General features: G+C 38.6%; 1 protein-coding gene across 3 annotated transcripts in view; it reads right to left on the reverse strand.

Moving 5' to 3' along the window:
* The window catches only part of LOC121520414 (NLR family CARD domain-containing protein 3-like), a 42040-nt gene extending 27857 nt beyond the window's left edge, over window positions 1–14183 (reverse strand). For all 3 annotated transcript variants that reach the window (XM_041803893.1, XM_041803875.1, XM_041803851.1), the window contains exon 1: window positions 14090–14183. The gene's annotated coding sequence lies outside the window, so the exon portion shown is untranslated. The remainder of the gene's footprint in view (window positions 1–14089) is intronic.
* Window positions 14184–14641: the final 458 nt, after the last annotated feature.

Genomic DNA, 14641 nt, shown 5'->3' on the forward strand with positions numbered 1-14641 from the left:
AAATCTCATCTATACTTCTTAGAAAAGATCTGAGCCAGTTTATCTTTAACATTCCATTCATAATTTCAAAATCAATAGCATTTATACCACCGTCCTCATAGTTCTTCACCAAGTCCCCATTTCTGATGAAGTGATGTCTGTTCTTCCATATGAAATTGAAATTCACTCTATTAATATCTTTTATGATCCTTGGTGGGATTGCTAGGGAGTATGCTGGATATATTAACCTGGATAATGACTCAGTCTTGGTTAGCAATGTTCTTCCAAACAGTGTTAAGTCTCTATGCAGCCAATTATTTAGGTTTTTTTTTAATTTTTCAATATTATTTTTTATATTCTTTTTTTCACTAGTGTCAGAACTTTTAGTGATCCAAATTCCTAAATATTTTATCTCGGTTTTCACAGGCATACCATACAATGAAGATACAGAACAGTTATGTATGCTCATGAGTTCGCACTTGTCCATATTCAGATGTAGACCCAAGGCTCGGGAGAACAACTTAATAGTTTCTAAGGCCAATGGATTTTGTTCTGTGTCTTTAAGAAATATTGTTGTATCGTCAGCAAGCTGACTAATGATCAAATTATGGTTATTAATTTGTAATCCTTTGATGTTTGAATGCTTAACCGTAATAGCTAGTAATTCTGTGGCTACAATAAATAAGAGTGGTGAGATGCTGCATCCCTGCCTAATGCCTCTTTCTACTTTGAATCTAGAACAAGTGCCTTCTGACAGGGAAACACAGCTATTGATAACGGTGTATAACATCACAATCATATCAAGGAATGCATTACCAAAACCAAAATGTTTAAATGTTTGGATAATAAAAGCATGTTCGATTGAATCAAATGCTTTCTTAAAATCCAAAAACAGCATAAACCCATCATCCTTGATTAGGTGATTGTAATCTATCAGATCCAGAACCAGGCAGATATTATTATGGATGGATCGCCCTTTAAGAAATCCTGATTGTGTTGTACTAATTATTTTTGAGATACCTGTTTTTAATCTTGTTGCCAAGACTTTTGTAAAAATTTTACAGTCTGTGTTTAAAAGTGTTAAAGGTGTTAGGTTACTGAGAATTTTCTTATCTTTTCCAGATTTTGGTATTAATTTTATTACACCTTGTTTCATTGTTTCCATCAGCTCTTTTTGATTAATACACTCAATCAAAGCTTGAAATAGCATGAGTTTTATGTCTTCCCAAAAATGTTTATAGAAATGTGTTGTTAATCCATCTGGCCCCGGTGATTGGTTAGAAGACATGTTTTTAATTGCACAGTCAAATTCTTTAATAATTATCTAATCATTACAGATTTCTTTAAAATTATCGTCAATCTTAGGAATCAAATAACTAATCTTATCAAAGAAAGCTTTGGCATTCTGTTCTGAATATGAGGATTTATACAGGTTACTATAAAAATTAAAAATTTCTGTTTTAATACGTTTAGGGTCTGTACATTCTTCTCCATTAATCAATAAACTATCTATTGAATTGTATTCTTGTCTTCGTTTTTCTAAATTGCAAAATAAGACGTATTTTTTTCTCCTTCTTCTATCCACCTGGCTCTGGACCTTACATATGCACCTCTAGCTCTATTCAAATACATCACATCTAATTTGGATTGCATGTTATTAATTTTTTCTTTTTCTTCCTCTGTCCAAACAAACTTAATATAAAACTCCATGAGTTCTTTAACCAGATTGATTTCTTCTGCTCTTCTTTCCTTTTCCAGCTTTTTTCCAAATGCTATTGAGACTTTTCTGACACTAAATTTAAAATATTCCCATTTAAGTATTGATGTACTGATGGTGCCATTATTTTTAATATCCAGAATTAATGCTTTAATAGAATTACAGTATTCCACATTTTTAATAGCTGCGAGTTGAATTTCCAATAATCTTTAAACTTTTCACTACTCTTTTCACTTTTCCTTAGATTCAAATTAATGGTACAGTGATCACTCAAGGGGGCATTGGAGATTGTTGTCTCTGCAACATGATCTGAAATAGAACTTGAGATCAACCAAAAATCAATACGTGATCTAAGTTGACCATTAGGTTTGTACCAAGTATGTTGTTTAGTGTCTCTATTCAATGTTCTCCAAATATCAATTAAATTATTGTTGTTCATGAAATTTTTGATTAATGGGTTTCTAAATTCCCTTGACAGTCTTGGGGGCCATCTATCCAGTGATTCATCAGGAGTGACGTTGAAATCACCACCAATGACCATATGGTCAGTGGGAAATTTAGCTCTTAGTTCTTTTATAACCAAGGATGTTTGCAGAAATAAGCACTTATTCTTACGATCATTGTTGTACCCGTAAATGTTCATCAAAATAATGAAATTGCTGTCAATGTTCAAAACACCAGCCACCCAATGTCCATCTTCATCTGCCATATTACACAAAATCTTACCAGGACACCTATAAAAACAAATGGCAACTCCAGCCAATCGATTCGTACCATGACTGAAGAGGATTTTATCCCCCCATGTCTTTCCATGTGTTTAATCTTTGTCTTGCACTCTTTTATCTCTTCTGCATTTAGCTGCACAGATTTAGCAATGGATGCTAACATGTAGCTATGTTGTTGCATCTGTTTGCTGACTTCCTCCATATGGTCGTCGACACATTTTCCAAGAGATTCGATAGCTTTTAGTATGGTGCCAGTAGACATGTCGTAATCATCTTCCTGAGACGTTTCTTGTCCTGGTGCGCTTTTTCTGGGGTGTTAGCTGGAGTTGTTCCCCCTCTATCTTGTTTGTTGCTGTTAGCATTAGCTCCAGCTGTTGCCACTTGCATTGAGTAGCCATGCTCGTTCGTGTTCATTTGATTTGTAAATGGGAGGTTTTTCACCGCCGTAAATTTCGTGTTGTTACTTTTGTTCATATTTGGGCTTATTTTCCTTTCTTCTTTGGAAATTAGGTTGGATTACAGACTTCAAAAACTTTATATATTTCGGGACTGTAGTAAGAGCCAGACGGAAGCGACTGCTCAGTTCGCTATCTTGCCGTAGAACGCACCCCTGCCTAATTGCACCCCCTCGCGTGGGCGCGCACTCACCACTCAGCTGTTGAGGAAGTGAAGCGATTGGCCTTAACATCGCAGACAAACGCAGGGGAGAATACTATTTTATGATTTAATTATTTGTAAGGGAGATAAGAAGAGAAGAACATCGGTTGCTTACAGTCTTTAAAGCTCCTCTAAAGAGTGTAAATAACAGATGTTCTTCTCAACACAGTCGGATAATAGCGAACGCAAACCAACACCTTTCAGTATGATCTTTGAAAATATACCCCAGCCGTAATTACAAAATAAATTAAATGGATTTTTTGAGCAAGTTGAATAAATTTGACTTGCATTTCACAAGGCTAAATATAATCCAGCGTTCATTGCAATATCTAGGTTCAAAAGTATGCACTTTTAATTGGATTAACCTGTAGCCTACATAAGCAACTCATGTAGGTCAAAACAATAGCCTTCTGATCCAGAATATCACCTAAAATGAAAATGTAATGTGGTCTATATGCCTATAGACTGATAAACACATCATAGCCTCTATGTGGTTCTCACCATTAAAGGACATGTTCTCTCCATCAAATACTCTTGTTTTTAAGACATTCAGTATATATTCAATACAAAGCATTTGATGCTAGGATCAACAGAAAAAAATGAAGGGGGGGGGGGGCTTTCCAAGGCAGGGTCCAACACCAGCCTTGCCGTGAAAAGCACCCCCCTGTTTACTTTTACTAGGAAGGTGCCACATGCATGAAACTGACTCCACTTTAGCATCAGCATCAATCCTATGACTATAGCTACTCTGAATTAGTATTTGATGTTTGGAGAAACACACCACTTTCATGAAACCATTACTCCACTTATCAACATTAGTTGATGTGTTTTTTTAATTTTACACTGAATTTCATTTGCATCTTTGCATATGAAATAAACGGAAATGTAGGCAACATAAGTTTATAGTTTGTAGTTTATCAAGGATCCCCATTAGCTGGTACCTGAGTAACTGGCTAGTCTTCCTGGGGTCCACAAGGGAAAACAAAAAATACAAACAGGAAATCACATAATCTACAATATATCATACATTAACAAATGCAATTAATTACAGTATACCTGATGTTAAAAAAAAAGTTAAAACCAAACTTTTAATAATTTTTTAAAAGTCTAAAACTTCATTTTCTCTGAAAACAAAATGGAACCACCAAGTCAACTTTTATAATCTCAAATGAGATTTAAGTTTCTTTTTAAATACCTGTGTATTTTCAGTACAACAAAGATAGTGAGGCAGATTATTCCAAGTAGCCTACATATTAACTGCATTTGCCCCTTTATTTAGTGTAACAATCTTAGTTTATATTAGCCTACATAATTACATAGTAATATGATCAATCAATATATTATAATGTAGCCACAATTGGTCAAGTCGTTTTATTATTATTTCTATACATTTAAAGAGCATGTGATGCTAAATACATATTATAGCCTATATTACGCTAATTACACAAATTATGCTACTCCAACGAGATGACGCATTTTTGGGAATACCAATAAAGACCTGGAAATCAGCAACTTCCAGTAGCCTACCAAGTACCAGTTGACAGCAATATGGATCCAGTATTGTACAACACTATTTTGGATTACAAAACTGAAGGCCGATATCCGGATAATATTACAAAGAAAGAAAAAAATGAAGTTCAAAGAAAGGCCTCAAAGTTTGTTCTCAAAGGTGAGTAATGCATGTCTAGTTAAACTATGGATATTGCGCACTTACGGTAAATTCATTGTATGTCTCTGACTCTGTTTAATATATTTTTTTTATGTTAATGCATGTTATAATTTATTTCCTAGATGGAGCACTGTATTATTTCAAAGGACCTGGTAAGGTCGTCAAAGCCAAAGTGGTTAGAGGCACAGAGGAGGCTGATGCCATTTTTAGGGATTTTCATGACAGCTCCACAGGTGCTCACACTGGCCAAAAAAAACCCGAGATGCCATTTCAAAAAGGTTTTTCTGGCCTGGGATGGCAGCTGACATAGATAAATGGGTAAGTAAGAGCAAGTTCACTGCAATTGAAGAAAAAATACGCACATTGGTATTTATTTAGTTTCAGCACATTACTCATGAAGGTGGATGCATGTATATGTGAGTCATTCCTACTATTTGGTGCCATTTCAGCTTAGTAACTTTCCTTTAAAAAATGTAAATATATCTGTAATTTTATAGTTTCATCTGAGGGAGGGACTGTTAAACTATAAGAAAAAATAGCTTGGTCCAGCTCAGGATGTTATGATTTAATAACTTATAGAATTTTTTGGCATGTGGCATAGGCCAAATGTCCCCCCTGTTACCAGACATTTTCATATAAAACAATGCGAGTTTTGAATGCACAGTCAGTGTAATATTTACATTTTCAAAGGGCTAAAATGTTCCTTTCTATGCGCTGCAAAGGTATTTCACAAATAAACATGTATTATTCTGAAAAAGACAGGTTCTATTTCATGGCATAATGTAACTTCAACACATTTTTCTTTTACAATAAAACAAAATTTCAATTGGTTTTAGCCCAAATTTTAAGTTATTCCATTTTTCCTCTTATTTCCATGTAAGTTACTACAACGACATATTATTTGCAGATTTTTAAAAATTACTTTTTTTAAAAGTCACAAGTAACAGGGTGGACAGAGGGGTAACGGGGTGGACTGGCCATAACAGGGTGGACATCTCACAAGTGAACCACAACATATTACTTAAGAGAAAAGCAATATTAACAAAAAAACAAAACAAAACAAAACAAAAAAAAAACCACCCGCCCACTGGTGGGTGGGTTCTTGGCATTTCTGTATTTGTTTCTGATCTCCACATTTATTGTTTCTTGCAACAACAATCTTCTCCTGATGCTGTCCTTGACTGTTTCATGGCACAGCAGTACATTCCCAGTTGACCGCAGCTACCCCCTTCCTCCCCTTGTTAAGTGCTAATACCACGTCTTATATTTTTCTTTCTTCCTCCTTTCCTTTTTAACAAGGCCTTTAACCATTCAGTTTCATTTTGCAGCCTTCTTTTCCCCCATCTGACATTCCACCTTCCAAAAACATATTGCCTGAAAACACAAGGAGCACAGGATTACTGTTTCCAAATTACACTCTTGCCAACAGATTAATGTTATATATATATGACACTTCCAGGGTAGACTGCAATTCTTATGGGTCTCCTCTTAACGTAGGACCATCTCTTTTGTCCTACAATCTTTTTACTAGGCTTCAGAATGTTATTTACTATCACAATATTTACCAGTTTATGGGTTTAGAGGGCACATATTCTCTCTCTCTCTCTCTCTGTCTCTCACACACACACGTTTGTTTGGCTATCGTTTGTCCATTATGATTGACAAAATGCATTTTCTAGTCTCTAACCCTATCTTCTTGTCTGTGTGCCCCCCCCCCGTTCCTGTTCAGTCAACTTGGGGACACAAGTTAGTAACACATTTTTATATAGTTATACATTTTTAAAAATGTATTAATAGCAACATTTTGCATTTATCTAGATATTACAAATATGGTAAGACAACAATGAAGAAAATGTAGATTTCTAAAAAATTATTACTTTTTGTGAACTGAAATTCAGCAAACATAGGTGGGGACATAAAGGTTTAGCCCACTTGCACTAAAATCACAGTAATTATTTTAAATTAATTTACCTGGTATAAATATCACTGTGTTCTGTGGTGGTGATAGGGTGTTTAAATGTGTAACACAAGAGTTTAGAAATAAATGTTTACCCTTTTTTACACAAAATATACCACATCATGTCCTGGGGACATAAATGGCACCGAATGCTAGGAAAATATGTTTTTAAAAACGGATCAGATGACAGATAAATGTCATCAGATAGTTAACTCTTTCATATATATGTGTTTTAAACAGATTGTGCACAGTGCCAGTCAGCTGCTCATATGGTTAAAAAGGAGGTGGAGTATACCCCAATAAAGGTAGCTGTTGTTGACACATTCTCAAAATCAATGTCTTGTTTTATCAAAAAACATATTTACCTTACAGATATAAATACATAAAAATCTTTACATACTTCTCATCAGTTAATTTCTCATTTTTGAGCACCTACTACCTGCTTTTTGTGAAACATCCCTTTAAAAGGTGCCCAGTGCCCAATTACCATCTTCTGCCCTTTTTATGGAGAGCTACAGAAATGTATATTTTTATTTTCTTCTGCTTTTTTCAGGTTACACATCCATTTGAGCTGCTCAGAATGGACTTGATAGGTTAACTGAAAACCACAGAAAAAGGCTATCAATATATTTGTGTCATGGTTGATTACCTGACAAAATGGCCACAAGCCTATCCTCTCCGTACCAAAACAGCAGCTGAGGTGACAGAATGCATAATAAAATTCTTCCACCAGTTTGAGGCTCCCAAAAGGATCTTGACAGATCAAGGAAGAGAGTTTGTGAAAGAGCTAAGTTTGAAAATACTTGGAAAAATATTTCAGTTGTGTTTTGATCTATTTACAGTATGCTCTTTATATTGATAGATAAACAAGAATGTATGTGCAAAGTTGGGGATTAAAAGGAGTCTCTGTTCACCATATCATCCACAAACTAATGGACTAGTAGAGAAGATGAATGGTACCATACAAAGGTGAGGAAAATGGTTGATTTAACATGAATTAATTATATATTTAATGTACATTATTTTCATATGGTCTTCAATTTACAGCAGCAAATGCAAGTGGGACCGTAAATCATTTTGGGAGATGCGTACTGTCAATTCAAATTCTGATTTTTTTTAAGAGCTCTCAGCAAGCTGGTGGCACCCAAACCTGAAAATTGGGATGAGTACTTGGATGCGGTCATGTTTGGGTTGAGGACCAAAAAACAAATAACCACCAAGTTCTCCCCATTCTTTTTGATGTTTGGGAGAGAGGCTCGGTACCCAACAGAGGTGCCAGAACACTTCATGGTTGGTAAACACATGTCTCAATGTAATTTTAGGTCTATTGATGCAGTGTTGAAAACATGGACTGAAAGAATGTAAAAACATTTGTTCACGGGTAGACAGCAGTGTTGAGGATGTTGTGGCTGAGGAAGCTGTGTCAGAGGACATAAAGCGCCTGGATGAAATTAAAGATATTGTTCAGGGCAATATCACACAGCAGCAGGAGAGCACAAAGAGGCGCATGAAGCAGGGTGCTCCCAAGTCTGCCCTAAAAATAGGGGACAAGGTGTGAAGACAAAACATTTGAAGTCAGCAGAGAAAAGGTGGCAAACTGGAGGCAAACTTCCTTGGCCCTTTCACTGTGGTGGCACTACAGGGGAAAAGTGCTGATCTGCTGGCAGAAGATGGTACTGTTTTTACAAAAGTTAATGTTGACCACCTAAAAATTGCAAAGGAGGAGCTGTCCCGAATCCCCCGTAAAATCAGTACAATAGTGGCCCCAGCCTCCACAGCCCCAGTCTCCGCAGGTCCAGCAGGGCCAGCCCCACCAGCAGCGCCAGCCTCAGCTCCACCAGCAGCGCCAGCCTTAGCTCCACCAGTAGTACCAGCCTTAGCCCCACCAGCATCGCCAACCCTTAGCTCCACCAGCAGCGCCAGCCTTAGCTCCACCAGTAGTACCAGCCTTAGCCCCACCAGTAGCACCAGCCTTAGCCCCACCAGCAGCGCCAGCCTTAGCCCCACCAGTAGCGCCAGCCTTAGCTCCACCAGTAGTACCAGCCTTAGCCCCACCAGTAGCACCAGCCTTAGCCCCACCAGCAGCGCCAGCCTTAGCCCCACCAGTAGCGCCAGCCTTAGCCCCACCAGCAGCGCCAGCCTTAGCCCCACCAGTAGCGCCAGCCTTAGCTCCACCAGTAGCACCAGCCTTAGCCCCACCAGTAGCACCAGCCTTAGCCCCACCAGCAGCGCCAGCCTTAGCCCCACCAGTAGCGCCAGCCTTAGCCCCACCAGCAGCGCCAACCCTTAGCTCCACCAGCAGCGCCAACCCTTAGCTCCACCAGCAGTGCCAGCCTTAGCCCCACCAGTAGCGCCAGCCTTAGCCCCACCAGCATCGCCAACCCTTAGCCCCACCAGCACCACCAACCCTTAACCCCACCAGCACTGCCAACCCTAAGCCCCACCAGTAGCGCCAGCCTTAGCCCCACCAGCAGCGCCGGCCTCAGCCCCACCAGCAGCGCCAGCCTTAGCTCCACCAGCAGTGCCAGCCTCAGCTCCACCAGCAGTGCCAGCCTCAGCTCCACCAGCAGTGCCAGCCTCAGTTCCACCAGCAGTGCCAGTCTCTGCAGTGCCAGCCCCAGCCTCACCAGCAGCTCCAGCCTCGGCCTCACCAGCAGCCCCAGCCCCACCAGCAGCGCCAGCCTCTGCAGTGCCAGCCTCAGCCTCACCAGCACCACCAGCCTCTGCAGTACCAGCAGTGCCAGCCTTCACAGCAGTGCCACCTCCACCAGCAGCACCAGCCTCTGCAGCGCCAGTCCCAGCCCCACCAGCAGCACCAGCAGCATCAAGAGGCCCTGCCTCAGCTGACACCTCACCAGCTCCAATAAAAACACACACTTCAGCTGAAAAATGTGGGTAGTATGATAATGCATTTTTTTATTTGAATAGTAATTTTCACAAAATGTACAAATCTTGCACTACAATATGATAATATTGTTACCAGGAAAAAAATGTTAACCAATCATATTTTTTTAAATCCCTTAATCTTTGTAAGGTAATTAGAATACTAAAAACCATGCAAACTTTGATTTGGTCCTCTGAGCCTGTGATGAGGCCCTTTTTGGAAACACAAAGGAATTCCTTGCACTTTGTGCACATCACATACTGTATGTGATGTGCACTTTGTGTACATCACATACAGTATGTTTTGCTCTTGCAGCCGGATCTGCGAAGCCATGATGCATGTGTTTCGTCCACCTGGCTCAATGACTGCATCTTGATCTCTTTCATCAAACATCTCAATATCTGAGTTTCCATCAACAGTTTGCAGTAAAATTCACTCTGCTTCTGAGAATGACTCCCTTTTTTGTCATTTGAAAAAACAATAAAATGGAGGAAAAAAACTAGAAATGTCCACTGGGGAGGATATTGTTTTAATGTGTTTTTAAGAGACTTATATAAAATATGCCAGCAACATTTGAAGCCAAAATTTGCTCAATAAAAAGTATAATGCACTTACTTTTCCTCTTCCCATAAAATGCACTTGCACTGATGGACACCAGTTTCCTTGATAAAAAAAGAAGAAGGTACCAAAGTCCCACCCCTTCACATTTGGTATAATTGAAAGCCCAAAATGTCCTCTGTAGATGTCAAAAGGAGCTTATTCAGTAGTATGCAGTGGGTGGGAGATATTCAAGTTTAGAAATGTCCTCTACAGAGGACAAATTTGAACTACTGGTGGTCAGGAGGTTATACTGTAGTACTGTTTTTCTTTTTCAGATGTGCAGGAGGCATGAACAGGGAAAGATGCACATGTTCTCCTTTCCAGAGTGGGCCCGTACAAATTGTTTCATTGGGACATAAAAAATATTGGTCCCAACAAAGAGCTTGAGAGTGAGGTAACACTTTTCATTATTGTATGAAATCATTAATTTCTACTCCCTAATGGCTAATATTTCAGTAATGACAGTTACAGTACATTGTGTTGCAATACAATTACCATAAAACATGCAAGGTATTCAAGAATACTACAACAATGCAGTTGACAGTATTACAGTGAAACTGTCTCTGTGTAATACACAGTGCCATCTTTGTAACATTTTTTTGGTAGGTCATCAATGCACATTTGACAGTCCTGGTGCAAAAATACAACCAGTGGAATGCTGGTGAAGCTGCTGTCATTGACACATATGCAATGACTGCAATCTGGGAGAAAAAGTTTGGAAAAATCCGGGTATGTACTGGATTGTAATGACTTTGCATTTTGTAAATGTCACATATATGCATTTTTCAAGTAATAGGGATTTAGTATTTTTTGTGACTACTTTCAGATTGATCCAATGGCACACAAAGTCATTGTGGGAGTTGTCAATCAGATGCATCATTGGATGTTGGTGGTAAGAAGAGGAGCATTGCACAAATCTCATTACTACAAGCTCTATCTGTAGTGATGTATACATCTCCATAATTAGCCATTTACTAGATAAATTTGGCTATGTATGCATGCTCTCAGTCATGATTAAAAGGTCTACACAATACCCTACATTGTAGAATTTCAGTAATATCACTAATATCTGGGGTTTCTGCTTAATGTATGTTGTTTTTCCATGTGAATAATAAAAGATTATGTACCCACATGAGAAGAGAACCCTTTTCTTGGATCCACTCGGCGAATCTAAAACAAAGACATGCCTGGTGTCAACAAGGTAAATTTGCCTCTAAAATATAGTAGTTCTGATATCCTAGGAGTTGCTAAATAATGTGCAAAAGTCTCACAGTTCACACATGTACTATTTATATACTTAAGAGCCTTCATGAGGAAAAAAGGCTGCAATGTTTCAAGGTGGACTTGCAGCACTCTCCCTCATAGCTGTCAACAAGATGGCACATCCTGTGGTGTCCTGGCCTTAAAAGTGAGTGTGAAATGCTGTTACATAAACATTATTGTCAAACTCTAATTTAGTAGCAATTACATTAGTTTTTATTAAATGTTGATATACTATACATATACTACATGTAATACCTATAATTTGATGTTTTTGTGTGTAATCAATTGGGGGGTCAAAGACCAATGCACATTCCATTCTACTAATCAAAGTTCTCTTTAGTTTGCAGAGAAAATTTTACAAGGGCAAGCACTAAATATTGACACATCACAGAAGGCAGTGGACAAGCTGAGACTGGACATAGCCACATCCCTCCTCAAGGAATCAGGTGTTTCCTTTTTGCTCAGTATTGTCAATCACTTCATGCTGTTTTTGTTGTTGTTTATGCATGTTATCTCAAAAATATCCAACCGTAAGACAGTGAATTAATACTGTACAATGCAAATTGCATTAATCTGGACATATTCAATATTTAATATTGTTTGTCTTATCAGATGACCTGAGCAGCCTGTGCTTTTACTGTGGGATGGAGGACCAGGGTGAAGTACAATGGGTAATTTCTTCACTTTGCAAAATGTAAAAGATGAAAAGAAATGGTTTTTCTGACTTTATCAGTGTTAGGTTTGCCATGGTAATTATAACAATCTTATGCATCATTGGCATCTACTAATACAGGCATCATTAATGTTGTGCTCATTTTGTGTTGACATGTAAGATTAATTACTTTCCATTGTACATGTGCTGTAGAAAATAAAGTTTTTAGCCAGAACACAACATTTATATTGGTGAGAACATCCAAAATCTGAAGGAATATTAAAGATATTAGTACTCAATTGATTTAGAGTTATCCTATATTTAAGGATACCCTATAATGTAAAACTTGCATACCACTACGCATGCCTGTTTTCCCAGATGTGCTGTGATGTCTGTCAGAGGTGGTACCACCAGGATTGTGTGCACAGGCCTCCAGTAGATGAGGATTACTTGTGCCCTGCGTGCATATAATGGCGTTCCTCATTACCACGCCAGCAGGATCCAGGAATCCTGGATTTCTTTTTTTTTCCTACCATTTTTCAATTTACATTTTTTAATTTCACATTATTTAATTTAGTATTTACTCATTATTTATTTTTAGAACTTATTTTGTTAGAATATTTATATCATTGATATTTATTTTATTTGTTTGTCAGTTAAAAGACAGTTAAAAGTTGTGTTTATTGTGATGGAGTTCAGTATTCAGAGTGTTTTTTACTACAATAAAGTATGCAAATGCTCCCTATGAGTGATTTGGAGTATGCATTTCCCAAAAGAAGAGTTGGGGTGAATATGTGTAACAACTACATATATATTACACTGTCCTGGTGGGAGAATTTTTTCTGTTTCTCCCTGCATCAAATGCTTTTCAGAGTATACAGATGGGACTAGTTAGTGTAACCAGAGTCAGTTTCATGCATGTGGCACCTTCCTAGTAAAAGTAAACAGGGGGGTGCTTTTCACGGCAAGGCTGGTGTTGGACCCTGCCTTGGAAAGCCCTCCCCCCCCTTCATTTTTTTTCTGTTGATCCCAGCATCAAATGCTTTGTATTGAATATATACTGAATGTCTTAAAAACAAGAGTATTTGATGGAGAGAACATGTCCTTTAATGGTGAGAACCACATAGAGGCTATGATGTGTTTATCAGTCTATAAGCATATAGACCACATTACATTTTCATTTTAGGTGATATTCTGGATCAGAAGGCTATTGTTTTGACCTACATGAGTTGCTCATGTAGGCTACAGGTTAATCCAATTAAAAGTGCATACTTTTGAACCTAGATATTGCAATGAACGCTGGATTATATTTAGCCTTGTGAAACGCAAGTCAAATTTATTCAACTTGCTCAAAAAATCCATTTAATTTATTTCGTAATTACGGCTGGGGTATATTTTCAAAGATCATACTGAAAGGTGTTGGTTTGCTTTCGCTATTATCCGACTCTGTGTTGAGAAGAACATCTGTTATTTACACTCTTTAGAGGAGCTTTAAAGACTGTAAGCAACCGATGTTCTTCTCTTCTTATCTCCCTTACAAATAATTACATCGTAAAATAGTATTCTCCCCTGCGTTTGTCTGCGATATTAAGGCCAATCGCTTCACTTCCTCAACAGCTGAGTGGTGAGTGCGCGCTCCCGCGAGGGGGTGCATTCTACAGCACAACACTGGAACTCCCCAACAGCACGAAACTATTTCCGACATTCTACGAATTTTAGCAGTGAAGGCAAATAAAAACGCATCGGACCCAGTGTGCAAGGTCCAACAGCGTGACGTTTTTTCGGATTACGCATTCCGAAAAAACGCAACCGAAAGTAACGCACCCAGTGTGTTAAGACCTTTAGTGTCCCCTTAGCATGGTTAGTATAGCCTACTCTCTACTGTAGTCAGAGCAGCTAATGAACCCTATAGCTAACTGTTACCTTACAGCTCTTTTACCTCTAAATAAAACTGAGTCTTTAAAAACCGTGAAAAGTGTCTCTTACCTTCAACGTGTTGAACAGCACACTGGGTTGGAGTCCCAGTACCAGGAAGTAAAGTCTGTATTCACTAGTGATGTGCGGATCGATACTGAAGTATCGATCCCTCCGATACCAGAGTCTTACGCTTTAGAATCTATTCTCACACAAAAATATCGATATTTTAATAAATGTGGACAAATGTGTAGTTTGCCATTAACAGGAATACAGTGTAGAGTAAAAACACTATCGCAAACTTGTTGTAATGATTCCCAGTTAGTGGGAACTACTTCTTCTTCCGCCTGTCAGTCACATGCGTAATAGGGCTCTATAAGAGCGTCACTGGTCACAACGGGCTGCTGCTCGCTAAAGCGCAGTCATGTGGGGACATATTTCAGCTCCATAAACAGCAACGACGCGGCACGTGATGTATGTGAGAAGACAGTTAAGTATTAAGATAGTTAAACATCTGAGAATCAACCATAAACAGAATATGATGAGGCGATCCAGAGAGCAGGAGAGGAGAGAGACAGGTGCTGCTAGGGCGAGACAGACGTCACTCTCGGAGTCCTGGTGCTG

This window comes from Cheilinus undulatus, linkage group 2 (genome assembly GCF_018320785.1).
Source record: "Cheilinus undulatus linkage group 2, ASM1832078v1, whole genome shotgun sequence".
Classification (NCBI taxonomy): domain Eukaryota; kingdom Metazoa; phylum Chordata; class Actinopteri; order Labriformes; family Labridae; genus Cheilinus; species Cheilinus undulatus.